Below are 24,942 nucleotides of genomic sequence, written 5' to 3'. Positions count from 1 at the left end.
ACCCAATAGCAGCCTCCTGTCTCCAAGTCTCCATGTTTGCCTGCCTCTAGTTTATTTCTTATGTAACTGCCAGAAGGAAAATTCTAAAATGCAAATTCTTTAAAAAAAAAAGGAAAGAAAGAAGAAAACATTAAAAATAATAACAACCCAGCATGTTTACTATGACCCACACTTATGTGAAATTATCTATGTAAGTACATTAATGTCCAAAGAAAGAGAGAGAGAGATTTAGGTCTATGCGTATTGTCATGGAATGCCATGATAATTCAGCTAGGTAAACTAAGTTGCTAATATGCATAACATGATTCTTTTTCAACTGAAAAAATCGACCATCCCCCATGTGTGTGTGTTTATGTTGTAAATGTTGAAGGTAAAAAGGAAAAGCATGGAAGCCTGTGTATACCAGGCCATTAACGGCAGTTATCTGAAGTTGGGGAGGAATGGAGACAAAAAATAGGCTTTTTCTTAATTTATTTTTCTACTGTTTCACTTGTTACAACACACACACTCACACATACATTACTTTAGCAAGTTAAGAAATGCTAAATAATTTTTAAAAGACCGAAATCTGATTAGGTCCTTGTTACATAAAATCCTTCAATCGCTCCCCATTGCTCCTGGGATACTGTCCAAACTTGACATGTTTGCACGGCTTTTCGTAATCTGTCTCCCTTCCTGTCTGCTTCTCCTGCTTCCCGTGTCACCACGACTGGACACAGTCTATGCTTCAGGCAAATGGACCTCCGTTTACTGTCTTTGCTTGGTCTTCAGGTTTATATCACTGTTTTCTGTATGAGAACCTTCCTTTCCACCTTGCTCCCCTTGTCGTGCCTTTCACAAAAAAGCATCATGGCAGTGGTTGTGTTCGCAGAGGGGAGGCTTTCCAAGGGTGGGGTGAGGAGAGGTAGTCTGGGAGGGTGTCTGATAAGAGGTGACAACTAAAGTGAGTCTGTTCAGTTTCTTGCTAAAAGTACTGACCAACTTGCCTCACGGTTATGAAGGATACTTACAAGTTGAAACGTGTGGTATACCAGATGTCCCTAACCAAGAGGCTGTGGTTTTTGTTCTGTTTTAAGTGCCAAGGACCATTTCTGTCCCCACCATTGGGCAAAGCAAGGGTGAGAGCAGGAAGTCTTTGGCTTTCGACACTGGTGACTTCAATGAAACACACAACTCTTAAGGTCTGGAAACAGGAGGCAATGATAATTTGAAAAAGGCTTCAAATATTCACTTAAGGAAGAAAGGCTTTGTAAGGACTTGGGCAAATGGTCTCTTGAGAGAAGAGTCATAGGGTATTTGGTATTTTTTGATTAAAAATTTGAGAAGCCTTCTAAAAGAAATAGCATTCCCGTGGAAGATAGGATATCAGAGTTGTCTAGTCTACCTTTGTCACCATGTGGCTGGTGACCTCAGACCAACCACTTACCTCTCAGTTTCCTCTTCTGACTGGTCTACGTCTTCCCTAAAAGCCCTTCTGTAGGTAAAAGTGTTAGCATCTCTCTCTTGGAACTCATAATTCATCCCCACTGTGACTGAAATGCTAGAGGCATACCTGGAATGTTTTCAATAGAAAAAAAGATTAAATTAAAACAAATAATTCGCACTCTGATACATAATGATCAACGGAAGAATACAGCTTGACAGTAACCTATAATTTTGACAAAGATGTGTGAAGTCAAGCAATGTTGACATTCATTTCAAAATACTGTAATAGTGCAGGGCTAGGCTCACCCAATTCTCTGAGCGTGCATGTGTGCATTTTAAAGCACTGGTATTATATATTTTAGCTGTTATTGTTCAAAAAGAACTGGCATCCTGTGTAGAATTGGGGGTCGTAGTCAGTGTGTAGCCCAGGGGTTGCAGCTTTCATGCTTATTTATGGGAAAATGCTGTTTAACTAACGTTGAGGTAAAATCTTTTGGGAATAAAAACTTCCTTGTGCCTTGCAAATACTTTTCCTTGAAACACAAAAGGAAGAAAATAGGATTTTTTTTTAAACAAACAAACAAAAGTTTATATACAACGAATCATTTTCTTCCCTTCTAATCAGGTGTATATGTGAACTTGAAATGATAAAGAAACCACGTTTAGTAAAGTAGGTTTCGTAGGTTTCGTAGGGAGATCTCTGTGGGCCTGATTCTTGTGCCCAGGAAGCCTTGGGTAGGAATTCTTCGAGGAAAGTTCACCAAGGACTTTTCTGTTTTTGGAGGCTCGGGAGGGTCTGAAGGAGCCCACGATACCGGTTGAGCCACATTCTCCAAAGACTCTTGCACTAACAACCACTTCCAGCAGGTTCTCCAAGCTTCATGCTAGTGGCAACAAGGACTTGTGAACTGGAAAGAGACTTAGAAATCATCCAAGCCTTGATTTATAAATGAGGAACAGGGAAAGCCCGAGCTGGGACTGGACCCAGGGCACCAACACCTAGCGTAGGGCACTGTCTCGCCTCTGCTGGACAAAGCTGAAAGTGGACGGTACCTGTCATCTTCCACTAAAGACAAAGGCCCAGCTTCCCTCATCAGAGATGAGGCTTAGAGTGCAAGTTCCTTGGGGAAAGAGAGCCCAGGGCTAGGGTGTCACTGCGTCGGGATGAGACAGACGGTTTTCTGGGGATGCCACAGGCCAGAGGGACAGGGTGGGGAGACCCTGAGTGGGACGGGGCTGGCGCGGACCAGGAGGACGGGAATGGCTGTGTGAAGGGAAAACTGGGTGGGAGGCAAACGTCCCCTGCTTTATGCTTTGAGCTGCAGGTATGCTCTGGTTTCAGCGTGCACCTGGGCAAAAGTTGGCAAGTGACTGTCTTCTGAAGGCTTCCGGGGCTCCCTATGGTCTCACGCAGTTCCTCTTCATCTCTTCTTAGGACCGGACGTTTTGTCACTTTAGCCCCTATCAACATGCAGATGTCATTTCCCTAATATCTTTTTTTTTTAAGAATTTTTTTTCTTTCATGTTAGCCTAACTTTACTTACGTATTTATTTTTGGCCGCCCCACAACGCTTGCGGGATCTTAGTTCCCTGACCAGGAATCGAACTCCGGCCCCGGCAGCGAAATTGCCGAGTCCTAAGCACTGGACGCGGCCAGGGAATTCCCCCTAAAATCTTTTTTAAAAACCCCAATTTCCAGATGGAAAACCAGACAGGTGAAATGACTTCTCCAAGGTCCCCCAGCTGTGTGTGCGGAGCGAGGGCTGAACTCCCAGCCCCTAGACCTGCTATCTTGCCTTTAACACCATGCCTGTGACATAGATAGAGACCTGTCATCCCCCTGAGAATGCTGGTGGGAGAGGACCTTGTCCTCTTGGTTTCCACATGATAAACAGATGCTCCACGGACTTTGTGGACAAAAGGACGAGGCTGTGATGAAATCCACACAGAAGTCAACGCTTTGTGCCAGGGCCTCCCGTGAGCCCGGCCTGAGCCAGGCCCGCCGAGGATTTAAAGCCACTTAGGACTAAGGGCATGATCTTGAGGACCTTCGGTCCAAGGGAATGAGTTTTGCTTACGACCCAGCATCTTGGGAGACTTAAAGAGATGTCAGAAGGGGCCCATGGTCTGGCTCTGGGCGATCCGGGGGAGTTACTTAACCTCTAGGATCCTCTATTCTTCATCTGAGAAATGAAGAGGGAAGGTCTTCCTTAGGGGGCTGCTGCTGAAAGGATGGAAGAAGATAATGTTTGCAAACCAGCCTGGCACGTGAGTGTGAAACAAATGTTCGGGGCTGCCGCGCTCACCTCCACTGCGGTCACACTGGGTCTTACTGTTCTCCGCACCTCCTGCCCTCGCTGGGCCCCTGCTCCAGGTCTTGTCACTTCCCCTGACTCAGGTGCCACATTTGTCTACCGAAGCCTGGGATCGGGCTCAGGTGCCCTTGCTGACCTCACGCCACCCGCCAGGCATTCACGTGGCTCAGGTGCATGTTGCCTTTCTCCTGGTCTTGTGGTGGGAAGGAAACGACCACAGGTTTGAAGGCTGGCATTTTTACTTCAAAGCTCTGTGGCCATGGACCACTTACTCCAACATTTCTTTGCCTCAGTTTCCTCGTTTATAAAACGAGGATCGCAGTAACGAAGCGTAAAGGTTGTTATGGAAATCGTAACAGAATCGTGTCAGCGCCTGAGCCATTGTATTCACATGGCGTGTGGTCAACGGTTATTATTTTTATTAGACTGTAAGTGCTCGGAGGGTGGAGGCTGCGTCTTGTTCACTCTCTCTTAGTCCCTGTCATGTGTGGTGTGAGGTAAGGGTTCAGCACAGGTCAGAAGAGCTGAGAGTGGCCTGGAATGAAGCCAGGCCCCGGAGGCCCCAACCACCTGGAGAGAGAGACACAGGCGCAGCCTCAGCGGTGGAATTCGCCTGCTCCGTGTTTGAATCGCAGCCCTGACACTCACCCACTATGTGATCTTAAGCAGTTCAACCTGAATCTCAGGGTTTTTTTCAACCTAAAGTGGAAATAATCACTCCAACTTCAGATGCGAAGGCCCAGTCTCCGTGCAGGACCACTTAGTGGCAGCTGGAATGGTTAGACGGAGGCTGGTCTTATAAGAGGCTTCTCCAGGGGGATTCCTGGGGGAGGGCAGAGCCGTTCCTGAGAGGCAGGGGACAGGTGAAGCACAGGCTCTCTCGGACCGCGCTCGGAGCCGCTCCTTCCCCAGCCATATGGCGCGAGGGACGCACAACTGTAACCAACAATCTGGTGATTGTTCGTCTGGGAAGCCACCACCCCTGCCGTGTGACAGCCGGTTCTGCACTACGGTGGAAGTGCTGTGGCAGGCAGAACCAACCCTATTTGCCCTGTGGTCCAGGCTGGAGGACAGACAGACGCAGACGGAACTGATGGCAACAGGAGATGTCTCCTCCTTGCTTACGTGAAAAAAGCTGACCATGAGGAACGGGGGACACATGGCAGAGGGGTCCGAGGAGGATCATTTTCCCCGTGCCTCCGTTTCCTCATCTCTAAAGTTTAGGAGTTAGGCTGGCTCAAGGCTGAAGGCCTTTCCAGATCCACCATGCTAAGATTTGAAGACAGATGACTTCCACATTCACCAGCTGGCTTACTTTTAAAACTTTGGCCAAAAGACCTCTTACTAATACCAGCTTCTGAAGGCCCCTCCCTACTGTCACAGAAGCAAGAGGAACAAAGTGTGAGAAAGTGAAAGAGATTGGGGGTGGCATGGAGAGGTTTCTGGGAAACTACAGGAGGAACCCTGGAAGACAGAGACCCTGAGGGCAAGGAAGGAAGAGAAGGAGAGAGGCCAGGAAAGAAAGAGACAAAGAAGCGACCAGGGAGGAAGCCATCTGTCATTTTGCTTGCCTGGGCCCTACTTTCACATCTGTGAAATGGGTATAAAACCTTCCTGCCTAACAGCTCCATGGTCAGGATCCAAAAGAGAGTGATGGGAAAACATTGTACCACCTAATAATAATCTGGGGGATAATGTCAGTCATTACAAATGAAGGAAACCATCCACGGTATGCAATGGTGGTAACGTCTTTGGCAGATTATTGAGGCACTTAGAGGTGATGTACATAACCTACCTGGCTGCCTGCCTGCCCACAGTAGGTCCTATGTAACTATATATAATATATGCAGTAGTAGTTATATCATTACATAACTAATCATAGTTATATTATTCTAATTATTATTATTATTGGCCTGTTGAAGTTAGGTCTGCCAGGAAAATCTGACTTCTAAACGTGGCCAAAGTTTCTGAAAGTCTGGCCTTCCTTTCTGCAGACCTTGGGTGTCAGACCCTGTCCTGGACCCTGGGGACACCAAGGCAAAGAGAACATTTATCCGCAGTGAAATCACGGAGTCAAGGAAAAGTCAGAGCATTCAGGGCCCTCAGGTCATCATCTAACCCGATTGTGTCCTCTTCTAGGTAGAGACTTGGGACCCAGAGAGGATTGGCTAGGACCACCTCCACTCAGGGTCACCCCTTCTCTAGTGGCAGAGCCAGCAGGGAGCTCATTTCCAAGCTCCAGTGTAGAACTCAGTCTACCAACATATAAGGAGAAACAGCAAAGATCAACGATGACTAAAGTGGACAAACGTGACTAGTGTGCCCAGAGGGAGGGAAAGGGAATAGTTTCCTCAGTTCTCTTTTAAGTCGTTTCTAAGTTGCTTTCTGGAATCAGCCACATGTTTCAGTTTGGTCCTCATGGTGCTTCGCTTTTGCCATCAACGACGGGATGATTTGTGCCAATGAACCAAAATACACTGGATTGTCACAAGCTCTAGCGATCGCCTGGAAACCATTCCACATCCTAATGCATACTCATTACTCATAATATATTCAAAATGCACTCCTTGGAACCCCGGCTTGAAATACTCAGAGATCCATTTTCAATAGACTGACAAATAGAAGACATTAAACATTATTCATACAAACAGTGTTTATTTAATCTTTAATGCTACCTAATGCATTTCGGTCAAAGTCATCAGTTCATGTTCAGGCTTTATTGCGTGGAAAATGGATGTGCTATTAATAAGTCAATACAGATACAAATATGGTTCCAATTGGAAATCATTAGGTTGCATTAAATAGCAAATGAAATCCATAGGAAAGATTTGTTTTGTTTTGTTTGCAAGGAGGAAAAGGAGCCCTGAGAGGCAGCTCTTTGCTCGCTAATGAGGAGGAATGATTGGCTTCTGCGGAGCAGTGGATTTCAGTATAGGCCTGGCTTTATCCTCCTCAGGATGGGGATTGGGGCGCTGCCTTTCCCCCGCACAGCTGTTTGCAGCTATGGGCCCAGCTGAAGTGGCTGCCTGCTTTGGAGAGTCAGCTGGAGCCCCCAGGACACAGGAGGAGGGGCTGAGGTGGGGCCCTTCGCTCTGCTCCCCTCCAAGCCGGTGGTCCTGGAGGGCCTCAGCGCTCTCCTGAGGTCAGCTGGCTCTGGGCGGGTGCTGACCCGGGCACATTCACGCCCAAGCTCCACAGCAGCGTGTGTGAAAGAGCACGCAGGGCTTTACATCGTTATGAGCCAGAAACTGCTTTCGGTGGCCCCCAAACAGGCCCTTATGAAAAAGGAGATTCTTGGGTGCCTGCAGTGGAGTGGGTGAGATGAGGGCAGGACTGGAAGCTCAACAGATGCAGATGCAAGCGCTGGTCGCCCCATCTAGGGTCTGTGTGATGTAGTGTGGCTCAGGCCGTCTGATCTGATGGGTCCTCGTTTCCAACCTGAGGAGACGGCGGAGGATGACGTGTGCTGACTGCCCGGCACAGAGCAGGGCTCCGTTAGCATTTGCTCCCTCCTAATCTGATTCTATGCTCGAAACTTCTTCCTGAATCTTGCCCTTTGCCCCAGTCAAGTGCAAGAATACTCAGGACTGAGCAAAACTCGAAGGATGGTCCGTGCTTGCTTAGTTCTTTTAGTGAACGATGTCATCTATTTCTAACTCATCACATTCTTTCTGCTGTGACAATCTCTCTCCTAAACTGGGTAGCTGATCTACCCCTCCCACTTGGCACTAGGGAGGTGAAGCCTTGCCTGCTTTGGAACCTAGAGGGGCCCCTTTTGTGGAGAGAGCCCAGTTGCCTCTTCATTTCAGTGAGTGGTTCAGTAGGGACCTGCCAGCTGCTTGTGAAAACTTACGTGATGGATGGGCAGTCACGCTCTGAGAAGTTCCAGCGTAGGCAAATTTATGGGGCACTCAGCTGCTGAGGAGGGTTGCCTTTCTCTGGCTGTAGAGCAGCCTTTTGGTTCCATCTCCAGCAGAGATGGGACAAATGATGGTCAACCCTGGTGAACAAACTGGGGAGTCAGGGGGCCCCTCTCATCACACTCTCCATGATTATTTCTGAGCAGTTTAATCCACCCAGATAAAAAAGAATTATAATCACCAACACTTGTATAGCACTTACCATCAGTCCAAGATCAGTCAGAGAGCTAAATGCTTTAATTCAGTTCACTCTTACAACCGTCTCCATCTCACAGATGAGGAAGCTGAGGCACAGAGAGGTCAAGTAAGTTCCCAAAGGTCACACAGCAGGGAATGGTTAGAACATAGGTCTTGCTCCGGAGTCTAACCACTTACTTAGAACACTATTCTGCCTCCCCTGGTGTAAATATTCACTTGTGCTCAGAGATGCAGGCCATTTCTCAGAATTCTGGTGGATTTGGAGCTCTTCTGCCAGTGCCGAGCCGTGTGTGGTCTTGCCAAGTCACTTGGCCTCTTTGAGCCAAGTGTGTTTATTTGAACCACGTGGCGGAATCGTGTGAGGACTGAGAAATGGGAGTGATGTTGTTAAATGTCTACTACGCTGTCCAGCATACTGCAGACACACAGACAGCTCAGACATAGTTGCTAACATTATGATTTCAATGTACACACACACAAAAGCCCCTTTTTTGATTTGCACTTGGTGGCATCTGAGTGGTAGGCTCAGGGCAGGAAGTGTCCCTCGAAGAGATGGGTTCTCACACCTATCCCTGCTGGATTCCCCTGCAGCATGGCTACAAATTTCTTGCATATCTTTCAAGGCGGGACCGCATCAGCTGCTGAATCCCCTCCTCTAACACAGAGCTTCGGAGTCAGGTAGATCTGGCTGGATTCCCATCCTGACCTTCCTTCTTCCGGGCGCAGGACCCCCTACCCCTGGGAGCCTCAGTTTCTGGAACTAGGAAATGTGCGTCGTCACATTTGCCTTGCTGAGTTCTCGCGAGGATGAAGGGAGATAACGTGCCTAGTGACCAGCAGGACACCCGACACAGAGTAGGAAACCAGCAAGTGCTAGCTACACGTGCACTTTCCATCCACTTTGGAAAGTCTGTGAGATGTGGTGCTGAAATCTTTTTCTCTCTGCTTCCACCCATGGCTTTCTTGTCCTTTCCCTGGAGACCACACAGCCTGAGACTAATCCCTCTTCCACATGAGAGCCCCCAGGCACGTGAAGGCAGTTTTCATGCCGCCCTGAATGTTCTCTTCTCCAGACAAAACCGCCAAGATCTTCAACTATTTTTGCCCCCGTGCCAGATTTTGGTCATTTTGCCATACCGTGGTCTATCTCAGTGATATTACACATTCAGTACTTATGATGTTGACTTTTATTTGTCAGACTGTGGCCACACCACGGATGTTTTCAATAACCCTGGGGCCTGGGAAGAAAGCTAGGACCACATGCTTCCTTTGCAAGGACAGCCACCAGCAAGCCGAGGGAGCTGGCAAGAAACGGAAGCAATGACAACCACTGCTCTAGCCTGACCTCTGGGGAACCAGAGAGTAACTTAGGGCTTGAAATATGGGATGCAAATGAGTATCTGCCTACTCCCTGGCTTCGGGAAAATGGCTTTCATTTTCCAAGGTGATTACAGTAAATTACACCTGGAAGAGAGAACAATGATGCCTCCAAGTGCCGTGAATTAATCGAAGAGAACGCAACACCCATACGTGTGTCTTGGAAGTGGAGGTGAGAGATGGAGACAGGGAAAGACAGCATTTAATACATTAATTAGGAACAGAAAATAGCATAATCCCCCCTTTATTGTGACAGTTTCTGAGCGCCTATGTCTTAAAAATAGGAACGATATGGATAATCGTTAGCGCTCCCCTTACCTGGGTTTTCTAGAATTGAATACATTATCCTAATATAACTTCCATAGATGCTCAACAGCAACAACAGAGCTTCTTCTGAGTCTTAGAACGTATCGTGAATTAAGCGTGGTGAGGCCAAATTAAGAAAATGAACTGGGCGATGGCTTCTTTTCTAAAAAGAGGGTCTGGCATATATGCCTGACTTCCCAGGATGGAATGAAAAGAGAGAGATGTTATAAGACCCTAGCCAAGGGGAAGCATTTTTCACATTCTTCACCTAGAGTCCAAAAAGGAGCCAGGAAATTGATATACGGGCAGCAATATAGGTCAGAGGAGGAAAAGTTCAGTGAATGAGGATCATTTAACCAAAGAAGGCCGCCCAAGGGGGGTCTAATCACAGTGTTGGGGGACGTGAATGGGTGTCATTCAGAAGGGAGCCATGCTTTGTCTTTGTGGGCTGAGAACGGATTAGGCAGGAAGGGGATGAAATTGTAGCAGCAAGGACTAAGGTGAGCCGTCCCTGGGAGGATTCTGGGGGTGGGGCTGGTCATCTACAAAGGATTATTTAGGAGTAGTCAGAAAATGGCTTTGACTATAATTTTTCTTACTTCACACGCATGTTTTCAGAATGGTGTCGACTGGAGCTCTTTTGGGACCTGAATCAGGTGGCTTCGGCGGGCTTCTCCATGGAACTTTTCTGCCATTCTCTGACTAGGAATGCTTCCTAGCGCTGACATCGATTGGTACCTGAAGCTTTTCCTAAGGAAGGGAGCCGATTCCTCTTCTTCGGAGCTGGCAGCCCTAAGCAGACCACGCGAGAACTCTGCCGAGAACGCCGTGTCCTGGGGTCTCCCACACAGGGGATTTCGGATTCAGGAGGCAGGCCCGGGCTTTCTTTGCTTCAGAGCTGGCCCAATGCTACTCAACTTCAAAGTAGATTGTAAAAGTCAAAAGTTAAGAGATGGGCCTTTGAATGTGGTCACCATTTTCTTTTTGATAACTCACAAAGAAAAGATAAAGTAGCTTTCTAAATGTTTGTAAGTGATTTAAAATGATGCTTGTTATTGATAGGAAGGGAACTATATATATTCCATATGTATATATATATATATATATATATATATATATATAAAATCTCTGTACATACACACACACATATATTCATATAGATCCGAAAAAGATCTATTCATAAGTTATTTGCGGTAGTTGTGCTCTATAAAGTCTCTGCAAACACTGAGTCAGTGAATATTGAGCCATTGCTCCTGGGGGAAATACAGGGTTAGGTTCCTGTGAGCTTCTGGTCATGACATTTTTGTCAATTAGTCAATACATAGACTTGTTTCATCTGTGTTTCTGTTTAAAGACACCTTATTTAATATATCTTGTGGATTCATTCACATTGAACTCAGGGTCAACAGCACTGTAACTCACGCCTGAGTGAAGCTTATGTAACACACGTTATTTTCTCCGTAAGGCTCACCACAGCCTCACACTTAGGAACACTAGATAGCACTTCAGCGCTACACTTGGGGGCCATTTTAAACAATAAAATCACCCCCAAAAGCACAAAAGTGTGAAAACCACAGCACTGGATAGACTGAGAAAAGGGCCCTGTTTACAGTAACGAGAACTGAGACGAGAAGACGGAGCATCCCCCGTTCAGCCTCAGCGGGAGCAGGTGCATCAGGTGACTCAAAGTTTTCACCCCTTTGCCCACATTCAGGAATGGCTGTAAAGGCACCATGAGGATTGATCTGGGGGTTAGAAATAAATTTCAGTGAGTAGGCGAATTCGCAGATACAAAATCCCAAATAGTTAGGATCGACTGCAAATAGAAAATTGACAATGTATTTGCAGAGCACCATCTTTCTAGGAATTGAGTAAAAGGCACCAACTGAAATCCTTTTGTTGTTTTCGTTCGGGGAGCTTGTCGGGGTGGGGATGAAAGCAGAGTGCTCAGTGATAGACACCGTCGCCTCTTCATTCACTCATGCTTTCAACAGCTCGACTGGAGTGGAACTTGCAAAGCAGACTGATTGGCACTGAGTTGATCCCCAAGATGGGTACATGATGCCTCTTGCCAGAAGTGAACAACGCAGTGGGGGTCACATCATAGGGCTTAAGTGCCAGGGACATAAGAGCGAAAAAAGGTGCTGAAGAAGTTGCAGAGAGAGGGCACTGTCAGCAGGGAGACTGGCCAAGGCTTCTTGGAGGAGGTCAACAGATGCAGCCTTCGAGAAACAAAAGGACTTGAAGACGGAGAAGGTAGGATTGTAGGCACTCTAGATGCGCATGTGAGTGTGTATTTTACGTGTGTGTGAGTGTGTCTGGGTGTTGTCTTTTGTGTGGATGTGCTCATGAAGTGTGAGTGCGTGTGGTGTGTCTATGAGTGTGTGTTGTGTGTGGGTATGGTGCTGAGGTGGGGAGTGCCTAGGTTTTGAGAAGCTACAGAAGGCCGTAGCCAATACACAGCCTGGGGCTGACTCTCCAATTGAACCATACCAGCTGGGTCACCTTGGGCAAGGGACCTAACTTCGCTGTGCCTCAGTTTCTCATCTGTAAAACGGGGATAATTACAGTATCTCTCTTTAGGACTGTCGTGAAGTCGAAATGAGTTAATACTTGTAACATAATCAAAACAGACACAGTTTGCCAGACACAGCTAACTGTCATATAAAGTTTACTACTGTTGCCTAAGAGGCCAGGAAGCCCAAGATGGCAGTCTTGGGGTGTGAGGATTTGGGGACGGGCTGACCCAAGGGGCCTTATCTGGGGTCCCCTGAGTGGCGCTGGGAGGGGCTTCGGAATGGCAAAGGGCAAGGTGACAGGTGTTGCATTATCCCCTCGGGGTGGGGTGATGCCGGAGTAGGAACAGTTAGTGGTATCGGGGGCCGGAGAGTCCAGAGCAGGATGAGAGATGCGGTGTGGGTCAAAACCAGTGGATCAGGCTGGAGTCTGAAGGGAGAGTGTCCGTTCCTGAGGGTGTCACTGTCTGGAGGGTGAGGCCAGTGGGAGGCCGGGGAGAAGTGCATTCACGGGAGGTGATGGAGCGCAGGCAGTCCCAGACGCAGCGTCCCTGGAGGCCAGCCCGGCTGGGGTGGATTGTTCCGGCAGAAGGAGCGGAACGTCTCTGGGGTATCACGACTTGCTGTCCACTTTGCACACCAGAGATGCCCTCTGCTCTCCCTGCCTCTTCTCCCTCGGCCCCAGAATGCCACCTTCCATCATTTTGGATCCAGATAATGAGAAGCTGGCTGCCCCTGGATGATGCCATGAGACTCGACAACACCAGGATGAACTCAGGGACCTCTTGACTCAAAGGCCTCTTTAGAACGTCATCAGGAGGAGCTCGCATTGTCTGCTTACGTCTCTGTCATCCCCGCCAGACTGGGAGACACTGGGGACACGGCTCTCCTTTAGCATTTCATCCCAGCACCAGTCCCCAGGCACCAGGTAACAGAGTGTTCGGTCAACAAGGGTTCCTTTAACTTGTGGGGAAACCAAGGCCAGAAAGAGTGAAAGAACTGGTGTTCTAATCACCCAGTGAGTTGGTGGCACGCCGGTACCTTGGGCTGCCCTTAGCTTACCTACAGGGCTCTCAGAGAGGTGTGAAGTCAGCATGCTTTGGTCTCGGGCTCCTCCTGTGTGATTTTGTTTGTTTCCAAATTCCCTCCCTCCTCTCATGGTGCTCACGGCCCATTCCTCCATCACCTTCTGGTTCAGCTGGGTTATCTAGGGAGGTGGGAAAGGGGCTTTAGTTGGGTGTTTTGAGAACTTAGCCTTTGCTTTGAAAAGAGTATTCCCTTCCCTGGGGATCGGCCCATGAATGGGAAGTGTGTTCCTGTTGGCAGACTTTGACTTGTGACCCAGGTCAAAGGATGCTTCTGGTCGGAAGGGTGGGCCTCGCCCTCTGAAGGGTCCCCTTGGTGCGCCCCCTCCTGACGGGTGCAGGAGAGGGCGCAGGCTTTGGATCCAGCGGGACCTAGGACTGAATTCTGATTTTACTGCTTCCTAGCCGTGGGACCTCAGGAAAGTCATATATGAACCACAATTACTTTATCTACAAAAACAATGAAAATAGCGCCCACCGCTCTTTCCGGCTTGTTGTTCTGATTAAGTGAAGTCACACGTGAAACTTCCGTGTCCAAGACTTGAAGCCTAGGGTGTGCTCTGAAATGGGCTCCTTTTCTCCTCAACTCCCTCCCCCTCTGCTTTCTTTCCCTTTGGTTGATTGAAAATCAATTCTCAAAAACTAAAAAGAAAAGAAAAGAAAAGAAAAAAAAGAAAAGAAAATCAACCGTCCACACGTGACAGGTACAGTAAACTCTTTCTTTGAGGGGATGCTGGGAAAAGTCCACATCTCTATCACGTGGGAAAGCACAGAGACTTTGGGTGGAGCAGGTGGGCAGATGAGGAAGCACGCGTGTACATCACTGCATCAGTGAGTGCATTAGCGTCCAGCATCCGTTTGATTCTGCTCGCAGGCAACCATAGAAGCATAGAAAGCGTCTGGTCCACTATCTCATATGTTCAGATGTGGCCCAGAGAGCATGACTGACTTGTGCCAGCATGGCTGGTTCCCTGCAGATCTGAATCCAGAACTTGTCTTTTGGTTCCCAGTGCCATTCTCTCCTTTTATTCACATGTACGTGCACGTGTGAGTGTGCGCGTGTGTGTGCGCGTGCACACACACATCGTGCTGTTTTCTGTTTTTCAAAAAATGACATCTGCTCAGGAATCGCGTTGCCCAGTGCAGTCCTTTCTTTCTTTCTCTGTGTGCCCATTACTCTTGCCACTGAAGTGTGTGCACTGTCGCTTTGCCCTCAGTGCAAAGGAAAGGAATCACGAGGAGTGATGGGTCAGGTTCTCTGGGGCACGAGGCCTGCCCCGCTCTGGGGAGCAGACGTGCTGGGTTCCGTGGCAGCCCTGGCCTGGCTGTCCCCTAGGTGTCCAGCGTCCTTCTTGTCTCCGTACTCTAAACATATACGCTATTTATAACCAAAGGTCAGTTTTCTGGTAAAACGAGGCGTTCCCTTGCTTTGCAGGCAGAAGAGCGTGGACTAGCTTCTGGGACTTGATGTGCGACAGTGCCTGAGTTTCCCGGGGGGCAGCTCAGCTGTGGCCCTGCAGGGTTTCACGAGGCCCAGCACAATCTTCCTGCCTCCTGTCTGGGCCTCAGAATGTCCCAGAGGCGATGCCCATGCAGACAACTGCATCTTTCTGGGAAACAGGAGGCATCTTTTCAACCGTTTCTTTGATCACAGGTTCTGCCCACGAGGCTCCTGACCGCTGCTGTGTTTTGAACACGTATGATGAGGTCTGCGTGGGGCACACGTTATCTCATTTGATCCTCACAACAGTCCGTACGGGGTGGTGATTTATCCCTCTTTCGAAGTCAGGAAACTGAGGCTCAGAGAGATTAAATGATCTGCCCACAGATGTTAAGCCCAGGTCCCTGTATCTCCACTGAAACAACCCTAGCTTCCCTCCTCATGACCAGAAGCAGGGCTTCTAGAGACGTCAGATGGGCTTCTTCACAGTGAAAGACAAACAGGGCTGCACCCTCGTGATGTCACCTCCGGTCTCTCTGGTCCCACAGGCACCCGCCAGGACACTGCCATCCTGTGGGGTCCTTTTGTGCTTTTTGAGGGGTTCAGCGCAGGTGGAGGGGTCTTGTGTCTCTCTGTCACCATTCCAGCAGCTGGAAGCGTCCCCAGGGAAGGTAGTCTTATGGATTTTAACTTAATCACTCCATCAACAAATGTTTGGGGGCTACATAGAGCTTCTGGAAGAAAGTCATAGTGCTTTATTCATCTTTATGTCCCTGGTGCCTGATACATAGTAGGAATTCAGTGAGCTTTCGCTCAGAGAGTGAAGAAGCACTTCCTCCTTGCCAGGCACTGGGCAAGGACAGTGGGGGATGGAGGGGAGTAAGGTACAGCCCCTCCCTCTAAGAGCCCACTGTCTAGATCAGAGGAGGAGCTACACCGGCACACGGAAAGTCAGTTAACAGAGTGCTCACCCTTTTTAGGGTCCAAATGAGTTTCACTGTCAGGAAATTCAGTAGAAAGGTCCCCTGGGGTCAGAAGGCTCCCACCGGATGTGTGACGGGGCTTGACCAGAGGCAGAACTCTGTAATGTGCAGAACTGTCCAGCAGGGCTGCAGAGAGCTTGGGGGGGCAGGGATGTCTCTGCTGCCGACAGGTTCAGGAGACGGGGTGGGAAAGGGGTGTGCGTGTGTGTGTGTGTGGCAGGGGTGTCTTCTTGCACTAGGAGAGAGATAGGACCTAACGATTTCTTCCACGTCGAAGTTTCTAGTTCCAACATTGAGTCAGTGGAATTTTCCAGGAAAAGATGTGGTTTAGAACCCAAACCCAAACCCAAACCAAAAAACAGTATCTACACAATGAACCCAAGGACTCCTCTAGAATGTTGGACGGTATTCCCTCATGTTTATTTCCAACCTCTGTCGCATGAGTCAGTGGCCACTGAGAAGGTCAAGGTCTGTCCTCCATAGCAGCTTAAGAGGGGAAGAAATACTTTTGTTATTCAGGGAGTAGTAAGAGGGGTCACATGGGGGGTGGGGATTAGGATAGGTGGAGGTCCTGGGAGGCTTCTTGGAGGAGGCAGCCCTTAAACAGGATCTTGAAGAACAGACTCAGCAACTGGCATTTGTACCCCCCTCCTCCCTCCCTCCCTCCCATCTACCATCCGTTTGCCTGTCCTTCCATCCTTCCATTCTTTCTTTCACTCATTGATCCACTCACTTATCAAATAGCCATTGAGTCCCTACCATGTGTCCGGCATGTTCCCACACATTCCCTGTTTAATTACAGCAATTCTGTTAGGTAGGTAATCGTATCCTAAATATACAGATAAGGTAAATTTGACTCCAGGAGACAAAATTCTTCTCCTCTTACCCCATTCCAGTGTGCCTCATCTTATATCAAGGAAGAAACATCTCCTTATCTTTAAAATGCTGTCTCCCTTTGCTTCGCCCATCTCCCTGCCCTACTCACTTCTCTGACCAGTCCAGTCCTAGCAGGCTAAGGCACAGACCTGAGACTTTGTTCTCACAGACTTTTATTTTAGTTAAATTAGGGTACCCCCTATTCCCCGAGTACCCCTGCATTCTTCCCATTTCTGGGTCTTTTTTCACCCCATTGAAAATGACTCCTCCCACTGAAGTTGGCTTCTCGTCACAGTACAAATGTGTTAAATTGAATTCAGCTCCCAGTGTGCCTGAAATGTCCCTTCCTTCAGGAAGTAGGCAGAAGGCAGTTTTCCAGACATCCCGGCACCTCCAGGAACGCTGGGCAGTACAGGCAGCCCCAACCCTGGCGTGTGGGGCCGGGAGCTATTTCTGGATGTCAGCGTTGGACAGGCAAGGACCCTGTCCTTGGGGTTAGTTCCCAGGGGTCTGCAACTCCTATGTGATAGAAGCCAGCCCTAGCACCAAACACCACACTGGACATTTTGACTATGTTCCATTTAACTGCATAAACCATGTCAGTTCTGCTCCACGCAGGCATCCTGTTCCTGCCCCAATCCTTTCCTCCCTCAGCTGCTGGTTCAAACCCCAGCCTTGCCTTTGCCCATCCTGGCTCTCATTTCAGCCCAGCCTTGACTTCCTCCCTTCCCTGTGTTGACATAGTATTTGGATTTGCCTGGTAGTTCTGTTTTCATTAACAGAATGAAATGTTACTCAGGGAATGTTACTCATTGTTCTTACGGATGGGAAATGTAAGAACCGTGGCAGCTTTCCTAGCGGGCTTTCATCTATGCTTTCACACAATTCGTTCCATAAATTAGAGCAGGAGATATGCAGGTATGGCTCCAAAGCCCTGGGCTCCCACAGGAGGTAGCTCATGGCAAATACACCTAAGCAAGGAACAAGGAGCTCGGAACCAATGAAGGAATGGCACATGCAGTGACGGCGGGGGTAAGAGATGGGTGGAGGGTCAGGGACGAAGTGAGGCTTAGGTGTGGAGTGCCGTGCCAGGTATATACATTATTTGGAAATAAAAAAGGATGTTTTGGCCCTGACCAAATGTTTTCTCCAAATAGCCCGGCATTGGAATTGTCCTGGGAAGCAGAAGCCAACTCACTCTGAAAGAGACACCGCCCTGCCATCCCCAGAGCTCAACACGGGGGTCCAGGAGACCCAGGCTTGAGGCCGGCTTCCCTTCCCGGGTCACCCTGAGATCTCTGTCGTCACTAACCGTCTCTGAATCAGCTTCCTTCTCCATCAAGTGGAGATAACAGCAACTAGCAGAATGGCTGAGGGACCTCCTGAGCTACTGCGGACGGTAGGCACTTGAAATTGCGCAAAGGCGCCAGGACTCAGCACAACGAGGACCTGACACAGGCGCACTGGGGAGCGGGCTGGTCCTGCCTGCATCAGAGAGGTGGCCACAGCCTGTCTCCACAGTGGACCCTCGCTCTGAGGGCGGGTCGGTGGACAGAGAAACAGCCCTTTTCTGTCTTCAGAGCTGGGGCTCAGGACAGCACAATCCTGTGGGTAGGAAGCACTCCGTGGCTTTTCGGCCCCGCGTGCCCCACCCTGGGAGGGGCCCTGGGGGTGGGGCTCTGGGAGGGAGGAGCCCTGGGGGCCAACCAGGTCCACAGGCCCCAGGAATGAAAAAGAGGCTTTGCTCAACCAATTGCATATGGAGCAATTTTGAATGTCAGTAGCCGCTTCCCTGTTTTTCTCTTTCCTCCCAGTAAAACGCCCACACCGTGTCCCCCTCTGTGGGGCTCCCCCTTACACCGCCGGGTGAGGGGCACATAGTAGGCCCTCAATAAATATCTGCCCAGTGTGTGAGTGGATGGCAATCCAGCACTAATCCCCTCTCTTCAGCTCCCCACCCCCAGGAGGAAATAAAAGATGTCCATTTGCGGCTCGGCCACATTCAGGCGAACTTCCATATTGCTGCCAAGTCCCGCCATCTGCCACCTCCGCGGGGCAGGTGCTGGCAGCCTCGGCACCCACAAAGCCCGCGCGGGCACAAAGGCCCGACGTGCACGGGTAATTGCTGAGCGCACGGCCCGCCGGCCGGCCGCGCTGCGGCGAGTTTGCGGCGGCTGCGGAGGGAGATTTGCATACAGATGGCCAGTCGGGCCGCAGGGGCGCCCGCCGCCATCGCCACCGCCACCGCCCAGGGTGGACCGGGGGCAGCCGCTTCAGAAGTGCGCGCGGCTTTGACGGCAGCCCAGCCCGAGAGAGGCCTCATTCTGCCCGCCCTGAATAGTCAGCCTTTCAGGGGGATGCTTTGAAATTTGAAAAGAGAGAGAGAGAGAAATCAAGAAAGAGAGGCAGACAGAGGTTGGGAGAGACAGAGACAGAGCAAGACTGAGACAGGCTGATAGAGACAGATTGAGAGAGACAGAGACAGGGAGACTGAGAGAGACAGAGACAGGGAGGCTGAGAGAGACAGAGACAGGGAGATTGAGAGAGACAGAGACAGGGAGACTGAGAGAGACAGACAGGGAGATTGAGAGAGGCAGAGACAGGGAGACTGAGAGACAGGGACAGGGAGATTGAGAGACAGAGACAGGGAGATTGAGAGAGACAGAGATAGGGAGACTGAGAGAGACAGAGACAGAGAGATTGAGAGAGACAGAGACCTTGGAGGAAGGAAAAAAGCCATTTCTCTTCGAGGGACAGAGTTCAGCGGGAAGGGAGTCTGGGCTTCAGAACCGAGGCGCCCCGGGAGCACGGGGAGGTCTCTGTGGAGACCCCCCCGGGGCGTGTGTTCCGCTGGTTCCTGCTACTGGCCATCCAGAACCTCAGACGCGCAGGAAGCAAGGAGAGAGCGGCCCCGGGGGCAGAAGCGGTGCTTTGAAATTGTGCAGGCAGGTTGCAGCTGTTTGGAAACAAACAACAAAACCCCCATGCCCAAAAATAAAATTTAAAAATCCCTGTAATAAAAAATAAACCCTAAAGGTTAAGCTGGCAGAACCGTCTCTAAAGCAAGTCCCCGAGTCCCTAAAGGTGCCACTGGGGCCCAGGCTTTGCTGTCTTTCTCCGTTTGGAAACGGCCTGTGGGGTGAGCGGCCGCCCCCGGGGACACAGGGACACGGCGGCGCTGGGCGTCCCAGTCGCGGCAGGTGCTGGCCGGCGACTGGGCGCGCTCTGTTTAGCAACCCGTCGGCGGCTTTCGCTCCGTGTTTGCTAATACCCCTCGCCCTCGCCCTCCTCACGGCTCCCCTCCCTACCTCCTCGGTGAATGACCCACAGGGCTGAAGAAAGAAAGGCGTCATTGAACTCCTGTTGCCTCTCTTGTCCAAACTAAATGAAAGGGAAACAGAAAAGCAACAGAGAACGGCCATTTCTCATGTTCTTCACTGGACATTTTAAACCGGCTTCTCCCCTGTGTCACCTCTGCCTGAGAAACCTGGGAGTCAGCCATGATACCCCCAGGACCCAAGCAGGCACCTAGACCTTCCTTTCTGCACCCCTTAAAGCTACTCATCTCCCCACCAACCCATCTTCCCCAACTGCGGCCACAGTGCTGTTTCTAAAACGCAATTCCAGTTTTCTCTCTCTTTTCCTTAAAACCACTCATTGACCCAGGATCGTCCTCTCGAGAATAAAGACCAGCTCTTTCATTTGGTGTGGAAACCCGGGGTTCCTGCTCTCGTTCCAGCCCTCACCCCTCCCTGCCCCTGCCCTGAGCATGAAGGTTCCATTCTAGTCCAGGCCATTTCCCACCCCCGCCTCTTTGCTCAAGTGGCTTCACTTCTTGATAAGCCCTCTTCTATCCTGATGAGCAGGAGGGAGGCTCCTTCCTTCCTCCCACCCACTTCCCTTCCTTCTTCCACCCCGCCGACAAACAAGTTATCAGTGCCAACACTACACCTAACATCAGGTGCTGAGGATAAAGGGTTGGAGAGAAACGCTTCTGTCTTCCTTCCATCCTTTCCCTGGGTACCATAAGGCATCTAGAGGAGGTCACAGAAGTACCAAATCTCCCCATCCCAAGCTGAGACTGTAGTTTCTAGCCACGTGTTTCCAGACGATGCCTGTTTTTTCCTTTTTAAAAAATTAATTAATTAATTTGGCTGCGTGGGTCTTCGTTGATGCGCGTGGGGTTTTCTCTAGTTGCGGCGAGCGGGAGCTACTCTTCCTTGCGGTGCGTGGGCTGCTTATTGCGGTGGCTTCTCTTGTTGCGGAACGCACGCTCTAAGTGTGCGGGCTTCAATACTTGTGGCACGCGAGCTCAGCAGTTGCTGCTCGCGGGCTTAGTTGCTCCGCAGCATGTGGGATCTTCCCGGACCAGGGCTCGAACCCATGTCCCCTGCACTGGCAGGCGGATTCTTAACCACTGCACCACCAGGGAAGTCCCACGACGCCTGTTTTTATATCAGAGACAGACACCGATGAACTCAAGACTATCACATCGCTGAACTGAAGGCTCCTCTTCAATGTTTTTATCATGTTTTTATGTCTGAAACGATGCCAGGAACTCAGGGGAAGTCGTTCACAGAGGATCAATTCTATAAAAGGGAAATTACTGGCAATTTGAGCCAGACATGAGCATAGCTTTTATGATCTCTCTTTTCCTTTCACCACTTGAAAAGTCAGAGCAAAATGTACTTTAGATGCTGTATTTTATTCTTTCAACAAGTATTTAGGTTGAATGAATGAGATTGTAAGTGAGGTATTTGGGTGATTTTTTTTTAATGAAATTAGCTCTGAAATGTTAATATTTTCATGCTTGGAAACATATCTCTTCTTTTTTTTTTTTTTTTTTGTGTGTATGTGTGTGTGTGTGTGTTACGCGGGCCTCTCACCGTTGCGGCCTCTCCCATTGCAGAACACAGGCTCCGGACGCGCAGGCTCAGCGGCCATGGCTCACGGGTCCAGCAGCTCCACGGCATGTGGGATCTTCCCGGCATGCACCTGCATCGGCAGGCGGACTCTCAACCACTGCGCCACCAGGGAAGCCCCATATCTCTTCTTGATGACTCTGAATGATGCTGTGCCTATTCTTTTCACTCTCTGCAAGTTTCTTTTTTCTTTTTATTGAAGTATAGTTGACTTACAACATCATGTTAGTTTCAGATGTACGGCGCAGTGATTCAGTTATGCATATATATATATATTCCTATTCAGATTCTTTTCCCTTATAGATTATTACAAAACATTGCGTAGAGTTCCCTGTGCTATGCACTCAGTAAGCCCTGTTGGTTATCTACTTTATACAGATAGTGTGTATATCCCAACCTCCTAATTTATCCCTGCCTGCAAGTCTTGCATGGACTTTGGCCAAGAGGAATATAGGTCGGTCTCACCAGAAATGGAAAGATGTGCTGTAGCTGAACAAGCATCACGGGGAACAGACCACAAAGTGAAATGGTTTCTTTTAGGGTTGAATCTGGTGCCTTTGGGTAATGACCACCCTTCTGTGGGCTTCAGCTCATTCCTCCGTAACCTAGCAATTGGCACATCTATTTCAAGGGTGGGGAGAGTGGAGTGGAGAATGAAAAATCGTAAGTATGAGAAAACAACCTAAATGGTGTAGTGACTTCAAAGCATTCACAGGAGACTACTTGGTCTCATTTTCAAACTAACTTTGCATCACTACCGGAAAGATAACTGTGGTAAAGACGAAGAGGAGAGGCAAAGTCAGAGGAACTCTGCAAACCCTGTTACTAGGGCTGTGGTTAGGGCCAGGCCCTTAAGCGTGCTAAGCATCATTTTCCATAGTTCCAAAGATGCTAACATCTACTCTCTAGGTTTTTTGTAAGGATTAAGGGACATAATGTATACCTGATGCAGTATCTGGCAAATAACAGCTGTTAAAAAAAAAGAGAGAGGGCTTCCCTGGTGGCGCAGTGGTTGACAGTCCGCCTGCCGATGCAGGCGACACGGGTTCGTGCCCCGGTCCGGGAGGATCCCACATGCCGCAGAGTGGCTGGGCCCGTGAGCCATGGCCGCTGAGTCTGCGCGTCCGGAGCCTGTGCCCCGCAACGGGAGAGGCCACAACAGTGAGAGGCCCGCATACCGCAAAAAAAGAGAGAGAGAGCCATTATTATTATTAATTTATTATTGCTAAGAGTAAAATTTTAAAAGGTAAACTAAATCTGTGCACAGATTGGCTCTTTTACCCACAAGAAATTAGAAAACAGAAACAAATCATCATATTGCCTTAGCTGCCCTGTTTATAACTGTACTTCCATGTGTAACATTTTCTGTGTAGCAGTTTCAGAGGCATAAAGTTGTACTAACTTTATTCAGAGTGTGAAACACTGTGTTCCTATTTCCCCGTCACTTCAGGAGGCAATAAGCTATTGAAATATAATGTATTAGAAAGCATCGTTCAGTTCAATTCAATTTCATTCTATTCTGCAGATGTTTCTAGAACACAACAGACATTTCTAAAATAGCAAGGTACTACGATGTGGGGAACTTAGAGACGAAGAGCATAGGTGATACATTTAAGAGATGTAAGCAGATTACTATAGGAACAGAGTTGGGTATCCAATGCGCCTGACTCTGAATCCTGCTCTGTAACTTCCTGTGACCTTGAACATCTATGCAGCTTCTTCAGGCTTTCCTTTCCTCAGCTGTAAAAGGGAGAAGAACACATCTTATCTCATAGGGCTGTTGTAAAGAGGAGAGGAAAGGTGTATATGCAGGACGGCTAGCGCTGAGGGCACAAGATCACTGCGGCCTACTTTAAAGTGTGGAGCGATGGCTGAGACTCTAAGAAGACTGGATGACGGACAGTGAAGCCCTGGTGGTGACAGCGTCCATCACTAATGGGCGTGGCAAGGTGTCCTCTCTCTAGGACGTGCTCCATCACCTCTTCCTTCTGCTCCAGGCCAGAGGACACCAGAGCAGTCGTGATGACAAGCCTGGGAGAGGTGAGTTCAGTGCCACACAGACTTGAGCTGCTTGGAGAATGAAGACCTCCCCGAGCCTCACTTTCTTCCTTTGACACATGGGGAGAAAATGCTTCCTTGAACTACTTCACATGATGGGTGGAAGAGAACTGACAAGACAGACAGGAAATGGCTCTGTAAAGAGTAAGTTGCTGTACCAGTGCTAGAGATTGCTATCAGCTCCCGGAAAAGGAAGACCCAGAGGAAATCCCATCAATTACTGAGCTAACTGAGTTTTGTGTTACTCTTGCAAGGAGATTTCAGGATAATGAGCTGGGGAGCAATTCCCATCCAGTCTGTAGCCTCTCAAAGTGTGGACCACGGATGGACCGGCAGCTTGTTAGACATGCAAGACATCCCCATCCCACATCTACCCAATCAGAACCTGCATTGTAACAAAATACCTGTGAGTCACAGAGACATCAAAGTTGGCAAAGCCTTGGTCTACAAGCCTTGGTGTTAAGAGAAAAAGTTGAGAGCGAGGAAATTAACCAGCACTGGATCAGAAGTTCTGTGATCCTGGACGAGAAAGGGTGTGTGACCTGCACACACCTTCGGTGCTTTGGGGTTGCTTGGGACAATGTCAGAATTACAGACGGTAAGAGAAGGGGAGAAAAAGGAAATGTCGTTACTCAGGAAAGGCTGGAATATGTCAGCCCTCCACAAAAGATGGGAGTGGTAGGCAGCCGTGCCTTCAGTCGCTGGGTGGTTCAGCTCCTGTGGTCCCGTCACTCCTGGAACCAGCTGTTCAGGTGTTCCTTGGGGAAAATCCAGGCAGAACAGCTGTCTCACCTGAGCCCAACTCCTTTCAAAGACCCTAATGAGCTCAATCAACATCACAAAGGCTTCTAATGAGGAGACAGCACTTAGGAGCTCTTTGTTATCAATTAGTTAATCATTAGATCAACCCGAACTTATTGATGGCTGGACTCACTACACTTAGAGGCACCCTGACATTTTTACTGTTACAGATAAATCAGAGGTGGAGCCCATTGTCTGCCCAGGCATTTTCAGGCTTTCTTACCTTTCATCGAGGGGTTCCTATTGCTGGGAAACCATTCTCTTCTCAATTTAATGCTCAATGGGCTCCTTATCCTTTAAGACTTAGGTCAGTGGCCACCTTCTCAGTGTAACCCTGATCTCAGTGGGACTCTCAATCAGTTTGGGGTAAGAGTACACATGGATTCTGAGGGCTGGAATGGGGATTTTTCCCCTTACAGTGCTCAGGGACTCGCCTTCTCCGTGGGACCCCATGGAAAGTCTTGGTGTAGCGGGGAAAGGTGTTCAGCATCCCAGAGGGTCCTCCTCTGTGGCTGCCACTTTCCAGGTGGTTTATAGTGATCGATTTATGTCATCTTCACAAGGACCTTCCTAGGTATATATTATCATTTCCATTTTATCCACAAAGAAAACCGAGGCTCAGTGGAGCTAGGATTTATACACAACATTCTCCAACTCCCAAACTCTGCTCCTTGGACCTCTGCAGGTTAGGGGAGGGGGAGGAAGGGGGAGAAGAGGGA

This window comes from Stenella coeruleoalba (genome assembly GCF_951394435.1).
Source record: "Stenella coeruleoalba genome assembly, chromosome: 13".
NCBI classification, from domain to species: Eukaryota; Metazoa; Chordata; class Mammalia; order Artiodactyla; family Delphinidae; genus Stenella; species Stenella coeruleoalba.
This window is presented reverse-complemented; position numbering follows the sequence as displayed.